This window comes from Ornithorhynchus anatinus, chromosome 8, assembly GCF_004115215.2.
Source record: "Ornithorhynchus anatinus isolate Pmale09 chromosome 8, mOrnAna1.pri.v4, whole genome shotgun sequence".
Lineage (NCBI taxonomy): Eukaryota > Metazoa > Chordata > Mammalia > Monotremata > Ornithorhynchidae > Ornithorhynchus > Ornithorhynchus anatinus.
In genome coordinates, this window is record NC_041735.1 from 61145639 (window position 1) to 61161345 (window position 15707).

The 15707-nt window shown below is 40.6% G+C and overlaps 1 non-coding gene across 1 annotated transcript; it reads right to left on the minus strand.

Moving 5' to 3' along the window:
* Window positions 1-14313: 14313 nt before the first annotated feature.
* Window positions 14314-14451, minus strand: LOC114813967. The gene has a single exon (XR_003761711.1). It is a non-coding gene; the product is annotated as a small nucleolar RNA SNORA7 (small nucleolar RNA).
* Between the last annotated feature and the right edge of the window lie 1256 nt (window positions 14452-15707).

The following is a 15707-nucleotide window of genomic DNA, read 5'->3' on the forward strand; positions in this document are numbered from 1 at the left end:
ACAGTCTTAATGGTCATTTAACAGATGAGGGAACTGAGGCACAGAGAAGTAAGCTCCTTGTACACAGGGGACATGTCTACCTACTCTATTGTTTTATACTCTCCTAAATGCTTAGTACAGTGCTCTGCACACAGAAAGTGTTCAATAAGTATCATTGATTGATTGATTGATTGATTGATTCATTCATTTCTAGAATTTCATTGTCATGCAAACGTTTTTAAAAAGTCCCAACATCTTTTTACACTAAATATGGGTCTTCTATTGTAAAACAGTAGATTCACCCAAGCAACTAAAGCATATTAACTATCCTTTATACTGGAAAATCCAACCAGAATAAACTCTTCAACACATGTAAAAGCTTCTGATTTGATCTTAATTCAACATCTAAAAATATACTTCTCAGTTTTCATTTCAGGTTGTGAAATGTAGTCAGGTAGTCCAGAATCTATAAGTTCTGAAGATTTGTAGCTGCTCATTTCTGAAGTCTGGAGTGTCACAGTGAGAGTTTTTTCTGCAGTGTTTTAAAAGGTGATATTGAGAAACTTTCAAGAAAACAAGGGTACTTCGTAAACTTTAAGAAGTAGAATTCTAAATTAGTAGTATGACCTGTAGAAAACAATAATCAACTGAATATGTTCCTCATTTAGCAAATACATTCTCACCCTTAATATGCTTTCTATTATATTTACTTCTATTAATTGACTTCACACACTTTGAAGACCATGTAGATTCCAGGATTTAGCAGACTTTGATTTGTAATGGTTGTCAGTAACATTTTCCTATCTGATCTATCATTCGGTTCTTTGCTTATCTATCCTTTGCACTGGATAATTACATTCTGATAATTGAGTTCAGTGAACAATCCCCCCCAAATCAATCCCTAGTGGTTTCTGAATATCGACTCCTCTGCCTGTCAGTTTACACAGGAATGAAAAATGAAACAACTGTCTACAACATGCTGTCATCCCCGCTTCCCCCCCCCAAAAAAAAACAAATCCAAAAGAAAATGAATAAAAAATACTTATAATGGTTCTTAGCCAGGAGCTTTTTATCCTTTATTCACCAGTGGTAAATGAGTCAGATATGTGTTGGCCAGGAAAAGAGCAGCCTTACCCAAAATTTGAGTACAAAATGAGTCATCTCACTCCAAACACCAATATAGCCTCCAACATTACTGGCAAGAGTTCATGCAGAAAGAATCTAGCTGACTCTTTCATCCATTTTGGTCTCTTACTTTTCGATCTTTTGTCCTGTAGCGGATAGTCATAATACTGTACAGACACACTGGGGATGAGTCTCTTTGCTGCCTCTGGACATGATCAGGAAGCTAATTTCTTGCTCTGAATGGTGGGACATCCCAGGAAAACTACCTTCTTTAAAGAGCTCAATTCTCTTCCCGAGTAGTTCAACAAATTGTACTGAATCTGACCCTCTGCTCTTCCATGACAGAAGGGGACAGTTGTAGTCATAAGTCATCAGTGGTATTTATTGAGTGCCATCCTACCTCCTCCAGCTAGCCCTGATTACTTTCCTGAGTTACATAAACCTATCAGCAATCATCTATATCACTTATGTATCTCCCCTTGGTATTTATATATATATATATATATTATATATATATATGTATGTAGATATATATATATATATATTTCAGTTGTACATTCAATCATTTCATTCATTTAATCATATTTACTGATCACTTACTGAGTGTATAACAATGTACTAACCACTTGAGAGAGTACAATATAACAAAAAAAGTAACTTTACCTGTCCACAACAAGGTCACAGTTTAGATGGGGAGACAGATATGGATACACATAAATAAATAAGAAAATAAATGGATAAATAATCATTCATCATTCATTCAATAATATTTATTGAGCACTTACTGTATGCAAAACACCATACTAAGTGCTTGGGAGAATACAATATAACAACAGATACATTCCTGCACACAATGAGCTCACAGTTTCCTGCCCACAATGAGCTCACAGTCTAGAGTGAGAGACAGACATGAATATAAATGTATAAACAGATAAATAAATTACAGCTATATACACATGTGCTGTGGGGATGGGAGGATGAATGAAGGAGCAAGTAAGAACAGCACAGAAGGGAGTGGGAGAAGAGGAGAGGGGGGTTTAGTCAGGGAAGGCTTCTTGGAGGAGATAGGCCTTCAGTAAGACTTTGAAGTGGGGGAAAGCAATTGTCTGTCTGATATGAGGAGGGAGGACATTTCAGGCCACAAGCAGGATATGGGCCAAAGGTAGGTGGTGAGATAGATGAGACTGAGGTTCATTCAATAGCATTTATTGAGCGCTTACTATGTGCAGAGCACTGTACTAAGTGCTTGGAATGTACAAATCAGCAACAGATAGAGACAGTCCCTGGCCATTGATGGGTTTACAGTCTAATCGATTGTTAAGCGCTTACCATGTGAAGAGCACTGTTCTAAGCGCTGGGGTAGATACAGGGTAACCAGGTTGTCCCACGTGAGGTTCACAGTCTTAGTCCCCATTTTACAGATGAGGGAACTGAGGCACAGAGAAGTTAAGTGACTTGCCCACAGTCACACAGCTGACAAGTGGCAGAGCCGGGAGTCGAACCCATGACCTCTGACTTCTAAGCCCATAAACTTTCCACTGAGCCATGCTGCTTGAGGTACAGTGAGAAGGTCAGCATTAGAGGAATGAAGTGTGTGGACTAGGTTATAGTAGGAGAGTAGAGAGGTGAAGTATGAGGTCCTTCATTTGTACTTTTATTTCTTGTTTGCCTCCCAGATTAGAGGATAAAATTTTATGGCCAGGAAATATATCTCTTCTTCCTGTTGTATTTCCTAGGGGCTTATTAGGTGTAATGGTATTTATTAAGTACCCATTGGGTGCACTTCCTTGTACTAAGCAGTTGGAAAGTAAAAAAAAAACAAACAAGTGATCCATTTCTTGCCCAGGAGGACCTTACACTATAAAACAGACATAAACTACTTGTCAATAGAATAATCAAAATAAATAATTGAATGGATGAGTGAAAAACTGGCAAGATAAGTGAAAATGGCTGGAATTGCTGACTTCTACAAAGTTGTTCCCTCCTCTAAATTCAGGGCCATAAAAGATATTTCAAAAGAGACCCTTTTTTCATTAAAAAAATATTGAACTTACTCCACTAACTGTCCAGAGCTGATGGACTGAAACAAATTTGGCAAAGGCTTGAATTCCACTTCCCTCCAGATCATCCCATTCATTTTTCTCCCATTGCCTCAAGATGAACTCAAGAATCACTCTGGCCACAGAATGGATGGAAATCACAACAGACAGAAGGAGTCAAGCACTTTTTATTTACCTGAGATAAACAAACTCAACTAATTAGCTCCCAAAAGTGCTGCATTGCTCTGGCCATTATAGAATCAATTTCTGTGCAATTACTTGAATGCAAAATTACTCTGGTCTTGTAAGGTGAAATATAATTGCTAATTATCCTAAACTGTGCAATTTAATGTGCCAAATTAATTACAATTCATTTCAGTCAGCCTAAAATTTGGTTTTGTTTCCCTACTTACACAGAATTCTAAATCATAGTCTCTTATATTCCTTCTTTCATTTATGACCTGAACAGATGTTGAAGTTACCCCAACTTTACAACTCTCAGACAACAGACGCCTCAGATGATTTTGGATTATACATTTGGGTTCTGTCCTCATCTGGGAATAGTATTGTTTTGTTCACATTGTCAAGAACCTAAAATAAATTTGTCCTTATCAACCAGCTGCCTTTTCTGAGAGCCCCTCCAAAACAGGCCTAATGGAAAGAATACCAAACTAATAGTTAGGAGACCAGGATCCAATCACAACTCTGCCATTGGCCGGTTGGCTGTGCAATCATTTAACTTCTCTTTTAGGCTTCCACATCTGCTTTCAATCAATCTGTCAATCGTATTTATTAAATGCTTACTGTGTGCCAAGCACTGTACTAAGTGCGTGGGGGAATACAGAGTTGGCAGACATGTTCCCTGCCCATAACAAGCTTACTCTGTCTCTCAAATTGTGACTCTGTATGGGGCAGGGTTTAGGTCTGATCTGATTCACTGTGTCTATTCCAGCACTGCTTTGCCCAGAGTAAGCACTATATGTATCTTTAATTTATTCATTTATGTTCATGCCTGTATCCCCCTGTAGACCCTAAGGTCATTGTAAGCAGGGGTTGCAATTACCAAATATATATATATATATATAGGTATATATATATATATATTTGAATGAGAATTTTTAAACACTTTTGTGGCAGGCACTGTGCTACATGCTGGCTTAGAGTCCAGATAATCAGGTTGGAGACAGACCATGCCCCCAAAGAGTGTCACAGTATTAATCTCCATTTTACAGATGGGAGAACTGAAGCACAGAGAAGTTAAGTGACTTACCCAATTTCACCCAGCAGATAAGTGGCAGAGCCTGGATTAGAACCCAGGTCCTCAGTCTCTCGGGCCCAAGGGCTTTCCCTGGGCCATGCTGTTCCTCATTCAATTCTCTCAACTGTTTAGTACAGTGCCCCACACATAGTCATTGTTCAATAAATACAATTGGTCAATTGATGAATTGATTCATGGATATAAAATAATAATGATTCCTAACATTGATATTATACATTTACTTATAACAGTAATCTTATGTTAAAGCATAATTACAGTCCCATAAATCCTTATATAAAAGTGGCACCTCTTCCTCCATTGGATATGCTTCTTCATGTCTGAGAGTCATACCAGCTTCCCAGTCAAAAGAGAGCTCTACTTACACGGCATTCCAGCTTTGGGAGAGTGAACAGGAGAATACTGAACTAGAGAAGTCTGGCATACTGTGCTCCTATGGAAGAATACAAACTGATCACAGTGTGAGTGACAGACAGAAATTTGCTTCCACCTCAGATCTCAGCTTAAAGAATCACAGCCAGCCTATCGAAAAGGAATCATTTGACTTATGTGAACACCAAGGAAATGCAGTATTGAAATCATTTATAGAATTATTTTGGTATTTGTTAAGCACTTAGTATTTGCCAAGCACTGTGGTAAGTGCTGGAGTAGATACAATATAATCAAATCAAATATAGTCTCTAATTTACAGGGGGCTAAGGTTTAAGGGGGAGGGAGGACAAGTAATAATAATAATAATAATAATAATAATATTTGTTAAGCGCTTACTATGTGCCAAGCACTGTTCTAAGCACTGGAGGGGGTACAAGGTAATCAGGTTGTCCCAAATGGGGCTCACAGTCTTAATCCCCATTTTACAGATAAGGTAACTGAGGCACAGAGAAGTTAAGTGACTTGCCCAAAGTCACACAGCTCACCAGTGGTGGAGCCAGGATTAGAACCCATGACCTCTGACTCCCAAGCCTGGGGTCTTTCCACTGAGCCACACTGCTTCTCATGAAGAATTGAATCCTCATTTTACAGATGAGGAAACTGAGGCCTGGAGAAGTCAAGTGGCTGGTTCAAGGTTACACAGCTGCAAATAGGGGAGCTGGGATTAGAAACCACATCTCTTGACTTCAGGTTCACTTTTTCCATCTAGGTTCTCTCTTGAGGACCTGAAAAATGAAATCTTCCTCCTGTAATATTTGGGTTGTGGCCTCTGTCCAGTTGAAGAGAGCAGGTGGAAAGAGTAGAGGGAAGAGATGGAAGAGTTGGCTCTGGGAGTTGATAAATTCGAAAGTGAATGATACTAAAGTTGCTAAAGTGAGAGACTCCTCAGGAAGGGCTACAGATCTCCCATCCTCAGGAGAGGAGCTGTTCTACTACTACTACTACTACTAACTATAGTCATGGTACTTGCTAAGTAAGCACTTACTGTATGGCAACCATTGTTCTAAGCTCTGCGGTAGATACAAGTTAAATAGGCTGGAGCTCACACACTTAATCTCCATTTTATGGGTGAGATAGCTGAGGCTCAGAGAAGTCAAATGACTTGCCCAAGGTCACAAATTAGAACCCAGGTCTGTGCTCCTTCCACTAGGTCATGCTGCTTCTCTAAGTGCTTGTGAGAGTACAATATAAAAAAGTTGGTAGACACATTCCCTGCCCCCTACGAGATTCTCTCACTCTGTTGCTGATTCTCAGCCAAAGTGCAAAGCAGGGGTAGGGAAGCCTTTTCCACTGATTTCCAGTACTTATCTAGGAAAAAAAAACGTATAATCATTTATGGGAATCTTGGTGGAATGTCTAGTCATTGGTACGTTCCAGTAAAGAGCTGTTAAAATTTCAAATCACTACAGTTTAGTGAGATGCTGCATTGGGGTTTTCAAACTGCTGTAATGAAGTCTTTTCCTGGGTCTAAGAATGCCAAGTTGGAAACTGCTCTTGTTCCAAAGACTGTTTCCACCCTTCCCAAGAAGGTAGTAAAGTGAGGATAACTCACGATCTAATGAACTCACACCACAGGGCTGACAGCAGCATGGGAAAGAAAACTTGGAGTAGAGGACAAGCCTGAGAGATAGAATCAAAAGCCACAGAGAAAATGAATGAAATGGCATTAAAACTATCTCTTTGGGCTGTCCTCCTTTTTTTCCCCAATCACACTGCAGAAATGTTGGTTGCCAGAATAATTAGGTTTGCTAATGCTGGCTGTCCTTTCTTCCAACCAGGGAGGTTTCTAAGGCAATAATTTTTGAAAACTTTAATACATAGAGTAGCTATCTGGGGACCTCTTCCATGCAATATTAAAGTTTGTTGGTTGTGGGAGGGAGAGTACTATATAAAAATGTATCAGTGGGACAAAAGTATAAAAGAATAGCCAGACTTACCTACCTGTAGCTTCAGAGGGCCTTCTGAAAAAGTTTAACACAAAATCGAAACCAGGGGACTTTCATGAAGAACAACTTAACAAACAATTGAGGCCAGATGGTGAAATTTTTATCACCAGAATATTAAGGGTAGTTAGTACTGAGGTTTACCCTCAGGAGGTGCTCAATAAATACCACTGATGAATATGTTATATGTTCTAATTAACCAGTCCCATGTGTGCCGAAATGAAAGGGATGGGTGTAGGATCCAGGCCCTTAGAGGGGACATGGATTATATACTGATGACACCAACTGCAAATATGTGCTCCAAATAACCTTCTCTTGCTGGGAGATTCTTAGTTCTGGAGGAACATTCTCTGGACCTTAGTGAAGAACATAGCAAATTCTTTCACACTTTAGTCGATAGATTTGTAGTTTTTATCGAAAGCTTACTGTGGGCATTACTAAGGTCGCATCTCCTCCGAGGTCTTCCCCGATTAGGACCTCTTTCCCCAGCTTGCACTCTCTCTTCTGTGTCATCTATGCATTTTAATCTGTGACCTTTGGACACTTGTTATTCTCCCCACCCGCAATCCCACAACATTTCAAAGTACATTTCTTTGAATTATAGATTATAAATTAATCATTTGTTCATATTAATGCCAGTCTCCCCTTCTAGACTGTAAACTCCTTATGGGCAGGGAACATGCTTGCTAATTCTGTTGCAATGTACTCTCCTAAGCACTTAGTACAGTGCTCTGCACATAGTAAGTGCTCAATAAATATGATTGAGTGATTGCAGAGCATTGCATTAAGCAGTTGAGTACAAAAGAGTTAGTAGACATGAACTCTGCGCTCAAGGAGCTTACACTCTAGAAGAGAAGACAAACACTAAAACAAATTACAGGTAGGGGGAAGCAAGTGAGCTTAAAGATAGCATCATCATCATCATCATAACGATAATTATGGTATTTGCTAAGTGCTTAGTATATGCCAAGCACTGTCCTAAGCGCTGGGGTTGACACAGGGTAATCAGGTTGTCCCACGTGGGGCTCACACTTTTAATCCCCATTTTACAGATGAGGTAACTGAGGCACAGAGAAGTTAAGTGACTTGCCCAAGGTCACACAGCAGACAAGGAGCAAGTATTAGAACCCAAGTCCTCTAACTCCCAAACCTGTGTCAACGGTGGATTTATTAAGCACTTACTGTGCACAAAGCACTGTACTAAGCACCTGGGAGAGTACAATACAACAGAGTTGGCAGAGATATTCTCTCCCCACAACGATCTTACAGTCTAAAGGGGGAGACAGATACTAATATAAATTAATAATTAATAATATATGTACATAAGTGCTATGGGGTGAGGTTGAAGTGGAAGTAAGGGAGGGGATAGGGTGAGTCAATGAGAGATTAATCAGGCAAGACCTTCTGGAGATGCAATTTTAGTAGAGCTTTGAAGTTGGGGAGAGAAGTAGTTTGCCACAGAAGGGAAAGGGATTCCCAGGCCCAATGAAGGGCCCCGGCAAAAAAAAAAAAATCAGTCGTGAGAGAGACAAGAATGAAGAATGGTGAGTAGTTTGGCTTGAGATGGATGAAACTTGCAGGCTGGGCTGTAGAGGAAGGAGAGCAGGGATAAGTTATAGGAGAGCTGATTGAGAAAATTAAAGTCAGAGGTCAGGAGTTTCTGCTTGATATGGTAAAGAATGGAAAACCACTGAAGGTTTTTAAAGAGTTGGGGGAGATGTGTGCAAAATGGTGTTGATGCAGAAAATTGATGCAAGCTCAAGAGTGAAGTATGGACTGGAGAAGAGAGAGACAAGAGGCTGGGAGGTCTGCCCATACAAACAGGTTAGTGGTGGAAACCTGTCGCAGCTTGTACCCAGCTTTCTTTTCAAAGGAGACCAAGATTTCCGGAGCTGTCTCTGAATTGATTAATCTAATCCACTGGCTCACGATATGGCTAAAAATGACAAAACTTGATAATATATCTTCCCAAGGTAAGTGTTGGAAAACACTGTACTATTTGTGACATCTCATGCACAGTTTTGTGACTGAACTGGCCAAAAAAACAAAAAAAGCCACTTTCAAGTTTAAAGAACATGGCAGCAGATGTCTGGATGATGCTTAATGGTGACCCAAATCCCACTTAGAGAGATAACACAAAGGAGTCATCTGAATCAACCAGTAGCATCAGGACCAGGATTCCCAGAATACTGAACGTTGAGTCTAAGATGTCTCCTTTCTCCAGTTAGTGGTGTGGAAGCTTGCAAGGGATTCCAGAATTCAATTACAACTGTCAACCTCACAACAAACAAATGTTCATCCAGAAACTTCCCCTCATCATGTCAAGTTACACCATTATTTCCAGAAACACTTTTTCTAAAACAGTTGATTAGGGAGAACCAATTTGCACATTAAGACATTGCTGCCACTCCCACATAAACTATTTCATTACTTCCCCAAAATGTTTGTTCATTTGCTCTTGCTCTCCTGAGAATGAGATTTACTGATATTGTTTCAACACTAAAATCATAGTTTATAAAATATCCACAGAGAATGTGCTTAATAGCTGTCATTATTATCTGAAAAATCTGCAAATCACTAGAATGCAACTTTCTTGAGGACAACGATCATGTCTTTTCCATATTTAGTACATCGTCTCATCTCTATCAATTTTTTTTTTAAGAAAATGTTACTACTGCTACTGTATTAAAGACTAGGGGAGATTCAAGATAATCTACTGCTGTAAGGGCTTCAAATAATATTGTTTGTGTTGGTCATCTCTTACAACCCCTGGGTAAAGAAAGCTGAGATAATTCTCTCCATTGTCAAAATGGCTACTCATAGGAGTCACATATTTCAGGCAGAGTTATAAAGAAAATCCATGGTAGTTGTGGAGCTTAATAATAATACCAGTACGCACTAAATGATTACTGAGGTTAGAACTCGAGTCCAATTTGATTGGTGGGAATGGCATTCTTTTAGAAATGTCTGACTTTGGGCTCAAATGAAGAGCAGCACAAAAAGAACCCTAGAAGACACAGGCCTTGAAACATTCAAGCAAACCAAGACATAGTCATTTCACAGCTCTCCTGCTGCTGACAGCCTGAACTATTCATGGGCCCTGGATACATTTCCCTTGTGAGAACACGGCCCAGTTAGAGAAACCTGGTATCTGTAATTTCCAGAGCTGCCCTTTGCTTCCCAAGGGAGAGCTGTTGTCATACACAATGCAAATGCTTTTACTCCAAAACACAGCCAGAACAAGGAGGCATGATTCATGTGCCATAATTGACTTGCCTCTTTGAACTTTCCCCCGCCCGTGTTTAACTAGTAGGGAAGATCTTTAAATAACAGGACTTTTTGGGTTAAAATCTAGAGCGTATTCAGCATGCCGCTTCGTTAATAGCAAGCATTGGGAGTTTGGCATCATTCCACATGCTGGCAATTCATGGCTAAGGAATGGCACAAGGCATTAAAATTAAGAGTTGGATCTCGTTAATTCTATAAACATAAGACAAAACAACCTTAATATCAATAGTGCTTTTAGAGGTCCTAATCTCTAATCATTAAAGTGAAAAACGTGATATAGGCATTTTGCAATGTTCTCACAGACCATATGAGCAAAAGTCAGCTTGTGAAATATATACACACCCAATTCAAACCTCCTAATTTATAGGTTATATATTCACTAGGTAGATGGGATTTTCCTTACAGAAACAGATGTGCAAGAAAATTATATCTGTTAACATGGGAATAAACCTCCTTTTACCCATAAAAATAAATGAATTTATGTTCCCTATTGGGGTTTTCGAAGCTCCTTTTAATAACATTCAATATTAGAAGCTAGTCACCACTGATTTTCTCTCCTACAGATACAATAGAATCACAAAGGCAAGGAGAGTGTTTGCATTTCTCAGTCTCTCTCTGTCTCAGGGTTACTAATTGTTGAGGGTAATTTTTACAAACAGTATGAATAAAAATGTCTGACTTTACTGACAGATTCAAAGCACTGGGGAACAGTCAATGGCTGTGTGCAAAAATTATTGGTAGCAGTCGGCAAACTTGACATCCAGGGTCCTTCCATTTCAAACCATCAATCATATTTACTGAGCACTTATTGTGTGAAGGACTCCGTGCTAAGCCTTTGGGAGGGTACAGTATAACAGTTGCCAGACACATTCCCTGCCCACAGTGAGCTTTAAATTAAGGAGACTGTGGCAGAGATGGGATGGGATGGGCAAGGCCACCCCCAGGCTTGCCCCTGTTGTTTTCCTCAGGGTGGGTACTTGCCACCTCTATTTACAGACATCAGAATAAGTAGTGTGGCTCAATGGAAAGAGCATGGGTTTGGGAGTCAGAGGACGTGGGTTCTAATCCCAGCTTTGCCACTTGTCTGCTGTGTGACCTTGGACAAGCCACTTCACTCCTCTGTGCCTCAGTTACCTCATCTGTAAAATGGGGATTAAGACTGTGAGCCCCACGTGGGACAACCTGATTATCTTGTCTCTACTCCGGGCTTAGAACAGTGCTCGGCACATAGTAAGTGCTTAACAAATGCCATAATTATTATTATTATGGATTCTATCAATTTCTAGCTTGCTTCCAAGAGCTGTCTGTGAAATTACAGACAGTTGGTAATTTTGTTGAGTCCATAGCCTCCCTTTCCCCAGCTGTCTTTTGTTGTCTTCAACCCTGTCTTCTGCACTGGTACAGTTCAGTTTCCCCTGCTAAGTCTTTTTCTCTGTAACTGGTAAAAGGGCCATCCCTTGTTAGGGCTCTTTCTGAGAGAGGAATCAGGACCAAAGAAATCTCTATCAAAAATCCAAATCAGGAAGGCACAGCTGTAGGGAAACAATGTAGCCTAGTGGAAAAAAGCACAGATCTGGGAATCAGAGGACCTGGGTTCTAATTCCTGCTCTGGCTATTTGTCAGCAATGTGACCTTAGGCAAGTCACTAAAGTTCTTTGTGCCTCCCTTTCTTCATCTATTAAATGGAGACTTAAATATCTCTTCTCCCTCCACCTTATACTGTCAGCCCTTTATGAGACAGGGAGTGTGTCTGACCTAATTCTCTTATATCTACCACAGTGCTCGGCACAAAGTAAGCACTTAAAAACACTTTTATTGTTTTCTGCCTTTCTAGAACTTGATCTTCCTTAGGTGAATATGACAGTAATGGTCCATATATTAGATCAGCTCTATATATCAGATCAGCTATATATCAGCTCTAGACCATGAGCTTGTTGTGGCCAGGGTTTGTCACTCTTTATTCTTGCATTGTACTTTCCCAAGCACTTAGTGCAGTGCTTATAAATATGATTGAATCAATGAGGATCAAGGGAAAATCAGAGAAATGGAAAAACAATAATCAATAACTACTATTTACAAGCACTTGAATACATAATACTGTGTTAGAGGAATCAGTCAGTTAAGCAATGATATTTATTGAGTGCTTACTGTGTTCAGAGCACTGTATTAAGTTAATGGGAGAATACAATATAATAGAGTTGGTAGACATATTCCCTGCCCATAATTGAGCTCACAGTCTGGTGGGGGAGATAGACTGATACAAATAAATGAATTATGGATATGTACATAAGTGTTGGGGAGCTGAGGGAGGGGTGAATAAAGAGAGCAAGTTCAAGTTCAAGAGTGACACAGAAGGGAGTGGGAGAAGAGGAAATGAGGGCTTAGTCATAGAAGGGCTCTTGGAGGAGATATGCCTTCAATAAAGCTTTGAAGGAGGGGAGAGTGATTGTTGTATAAGAGGGTAGGCATTCCAGGCCAGAGGCAGGATATGTATGAGGAGTTGGCAGTGAGATAAATGAGACACAGGTAAAACGAGGAGGTTGGCATTAAAGGAGCGAAGTGTGTGGGCTGGGTTGTAATAGGAGAGCAGTGAAGTAAGGTTAGAGGGGGCAAGGTAATCGAGTGCTTTAAAGGCGATGGTAAGGAGTTTCTGTTTGATGCAGAGGTGTTTGGACAACCACTGGAGGTTCTGGAGGGGCGGGGAAACATGTCCTGAATGTTTTGGTAGAAAAATGATCCAGGAGGCAGTTTGGAGTGGAATGGGTAGAGACAGGAGGCAGGGAGGTCAGTAAGGAAGCATATAAAGTAATAATAATAATAATAATGGTATTTTTAAGTGCTTACTATATGCCTAGCACTGTTCTAAGCACTGGGGTAATCAGATTGTCCCACATGGGGCTCACAGGCTTAATCCCCATTTTACAGATGAGGTAACTGAGGCACCGAGAAGTCACACAGCTAGAAAGTGGTGGAGCCAGGATTAAAATTCATGACCTCTGACTGCCAAGCCTGTGCTCTTTCCAGTACTCCACACTACTTCTCTATCCAGGTGGGGTAGGTTAAGTGCTAGGATTATCACGGTAGCTGTTTGGATGGAGAGGAAAGGAAAGTACGAGAAATGTTATTTATTGAGTGGTACAATGAACAGGACTAAGAGCTTGGGAAAGAACAAGAGAAGCCGCAGGGAATCCCGGCTCGGCCACTTGTCAGCTGTGTGACTTTGGGCAAGTCACTTAACTTCTCGGTGCCTCAGTTCCCTCATCTGTAAAATGGGGATTAAGACTGTGAGCCCCACGTGGGACAACCTGATTCCCCTGTGTCTACCCCAGCAGCTTAGAACAGTGCTCGGCACATAGTAAGCGCTTAACAAATACCAACACTTTCTCTTTATGACTATACAGAAGCAGTGTGACCTAGTGGAGAGAGCAAAGGCTGGGGAGTCAGAAAGATCTGGATTCTAATCCAGGCTCTGCCTCTTGTCTACTGTGTGTCTTTGGGCAAGCCACATCTCTTCTCTGTGCCTCAGTTCTCTCATCTGCACATAGGGAATTAATACTGTGAGCCCCATGTGGGACATGGATGTGTTCAACATGATTATCTTGCATCTACCCCAGTGCTTAGTACAGTGCCTGGCACACAGTAATTGCAGCGTGACTCAGTGGAAAGAGCCCGGGCTTGGGAGTCAGAGGTCGTGGGTTCTAATCCCAACTCTGCCACTTGTCTGCTCTGTGACCTTGGGCAAGCCACTTAACCTCTCTATCCCTCGGTTACCTCATCTACAAAAATGGGGGTTAAGACTGAGCCCCACATGGGATAACCTGATTACCTTGTATCTACCCCAGCACTTAGTACAGTGGTTGGCACATACTAAGCACTTAACAAATACCATAATTATCATTAATTATTAAATACAATTATTATTATTACTATTATTATCATATGGAATTGTTGTCCTTTCTAGAAAGAAATGCCATTAATTGTGAATTTAACCTGTGGGCGAATATGTCTTGTCTTGTTTTCTCTTATGCCGTCGAGTCACCCCCGACCCATAGCGACACCACAGACACATCTCTCCCAGAACTCTCACCTCCATCTGTAAAAGTTCTGGTAGTGTATCCATAGAGTTTTCTTGGTAAAAATCCAGAAATGGTTTACCACTACCTCTTTCCACGCAGTCAACCTGAGTCTTCGCCCTCGACTCTCCCATGTCGCAGTTGCCCAGCACAGGGGAGTTTGTAGCAGATTGCCTTCCGCTCACTAGCCACTGCCTAAGCTAGGAATGGAAGGGATATGCCTCTGCTTGACTCTCCATCCTGTAGTTGAGACTGGTAGAGTACTGGAAACTCTCCAGATGTGATCCTGAGAGGGGAGTGAATGTGTTTGAAGGATATATGGTCCCTGTCCATTAGGAACTTATACTTTAAAGTATATGAGAAGCAGCGTGGCCTAATGGAAAGAGCTTGAACTTGGGAGTCAGAGGACCTGGGTACTAATACTGGTTCTGTCGCATACCTGCTGTGTGATCTTGAGCAAGTGACAACTTCTCTGTGCCTTAGTTCCCTCACCTCAAAAATGGAGATTTAAAACCTGTTCTCCCTTCTACTTAGACTGTGAGCCCCATGTGGGACCTGATTATCTTGTAGCTACCTCAGTGCTTAGAACGGTGCTCGACATACAGTAAGTACTTAACAAATACTACACATTATTTTTTATTATTATTATTTAAAGAGTTGACAATTCAACCGAACAACATACAGGGAGGAATCATATTAAAATGTTTTGGGGTGGAAAAAGAGAAGAATTTTAACATCACTATTTTGCTATACTATATAAGATCAGGGTTTTGTGTTGACTTTGTTTTGCTTTGGTAGAAAATGAAGTTGGAGAGAGGAATGTCCAAGTTCCCTAAAATTTTGAACTCTATTGAGATGGAAGAAATATAACCAGTCAGATCTGTCTGTAAGCATATGGTAGGCTTCTTTCACTCCTGATGCATTTTAGAAATAGGGTTTTATCACACAATAACCAGAGCTTCCATTTTCAAACAGATGGATAATTAAAAGTTCAAAAAAAAGTTGACATTCCAAAAGCCATATGTCCAATCTAGATCGGACTACGATGCCAGCAACCGTTACTGGGGTTAATAATGGGAAAATACTCTGCTCTGCTTTACTTCAATAGTAGGTTTTCCTGAGTAAGGGCTGCAACATCAGGGCCTCTGTCTAAAACAGAAGCATCCATGATAAACAGCAGCTCAGAACTGACAAAATTCAGCACCTTAAACTCCATAGGGCAAGAATGTGACATTCAGCTAGTCTCTCATCTTTTATATTGATTAGGAAATTATGTGAGCCTACCCTGGACGACGAAGTGGACGGACAGACAGACCTCAGTTGAAGGTTTGTTTTTTTAAGAACCAACTCAAAAACACAAGTAAGCAATTTGGATAGGATTTCCTTTGTCTCTTGGAAAAAATGTTTACGTACTTGATGCTGAGCAAACTTAGTGCTGAAAGGGAGAGAAGAAGAGAGGGAAAGAAAGAGGCACAGAGAGGGAGACAGAGGGAGGGAGAGAGCAAAAGCCCACATATGTGTATATATGTATATATATGCACGTGTGTGGTAG